Source organism: Urocitellus parryii, chromosome 7 (genome assembly GCF_045843805.1).
Source record: "Urocitellus parryii isolate mUroPar1 chromosome 7, mUroPar1.hap1, whole genome shotgun sequence".
NCBI lineage: Eukaryota > Metazoa > Chordata > Mammalia > Rodentia > Sciuridae > Urocitellus > Urocitellus parryii.
The window spans coordinates 147,638,003-147,639,488 of NC_135537.1; the positions used below are offsets into that span (position 1 = coordinate 147,638,003).

The 1,486-nt window shown below is 47.9% G+C and overlaps 1 non-coding gene across 1 annotated transcript; it reads left to right on the forward strand.

Moving 5' to 3' along the window:
* The first annotated feature begins 978 nt into the window (after positions 1-978).
* LOC113189341 (U5 spliceosomal RNA) lies at positions 979-1,099 on the forward strand. Its single transcript, XR_003301646.1, has one exon. It is a non-coding gene; the product is annotated as a U5 spliceosomal RNA (small nuclear RNA).
* Positions 1,100-1,486: the final 387 nt, after the last annotated feature.

Sequence of the window (1,486 nt, forward strand, 5' to 3'; positions counted from 1 at the left end):
CTGCCCAGGCTCTGATTGGCTTGGGGTGAATTGCTTTATGACCCAGAGCCAGGCAGTGATAGATAGGAGATGTGGTTTGGTAGGCAGAAGTTTAGAAGGCAGGAAATTGCTTCACTGGGCACAACCATTCATAAGAAACACCTCTGGGAAAAGGAGACCCAGGCTCCTGGCAGCTCTGCCCTGGCTATTTGTTTACATCAGCAACAACCCGTGTTCCTGGTTACACAATGTAGCAGCGTCACTTTGAGTGGGGGATCTTTGCCCCTTGGAAGAATAAACACATTCCTCACTTGCAGTGGAATTAGCCGGCCTCACAGACTTTCCAGTGACTCTCCTCGAGATCTTAATGTCATAGAAAGGTGACTCTAAACATGACTAGCTGAACAATCCCACTCACTCCAAATGCAGCCGACTTTTCCTTTATGGCAGTAAAGGCTTAGATGAAGATACTCTAAAGATGAATGGTGGCAAAGAGCTGTAATCCTTTGTCAGGCAATTGCCAAAGCCATGCCAGGTTTCTCAGGAACAATCCAGTCCTGGTTTTGGGGTCATTGGTCAGTTTTGGCAGAGGAGGGTGCAGGGTGTGGTTTGTTTGAATATGTTTCAAAGCCCGTGTTTCCATTGTCCCACCAGCTGTGCACGTCCTTAGCTGTGTTCTAGAGTCCAGGGATCTTGCTGCCTAGAGCCATCCAATCTGTGTGCACCATCCAGAGGAGAGATAAAGGGCAGCGGTTCGAGTCTCCAGATCCATGGGGGTCTGTCTAGCAAGTCATTGGCGGCTGCCTGCCCAGCACTGTTGAGAAGAATCAAGAGTCACACCCTGGCCAGGTGTGATGGCCCACACTTGTAATCCCAGCAACTCCTGAGGCTGAGGAAAGAGGATCGCAAGTTCAAGCCCAGCCACAGCAATTTAGTGAGGACCCGAGCAACTCAGTGAAACCCTGTCTCTAATAAAACATTTTTTAAAAAGAGCTAGGGATACTCTGGTTTCTCTTCAGATTGTATAACTCTTTCGCCTTTTACCGTGGGGAAACAATTTCTGTGGGGGAACAATTCTGAGACTTAACCCAAATTTTTGAGGCCTTGCATTTGCAGGGCTGATAAAGGTGTGCAAAGATTAAAAAATAAAATAAAAAAGTGCTGGGGAGGCAGGCGCAGTGGTGAATACCTGTAATCCCAGCAGCTCAGGAGGCTGAGACAGGAGGATTATAAATTCAAAGCCAGCCTCAGCAAATACAAGGCACTAAGCAACTCAGTGAGACCCTGTCTCTAAATAAAACACAAAAAAATAGAGCGGGGAATGTGGCTCAGTGGGCAAGTGCCCTTGAATTCAATCCCCAGTACATTAAAAAAGGGGGGGGGGATGGGGTGGGGCTGGGGATGTGGCTCAGTACCCTTGGGTTCAATCTCTGGTAGCAAAAAAAAAAAAAAAAAAAAGTCACGCCCTGGGCCCACTCCCTCCCATCTCATTCGTAAACCTCATCTC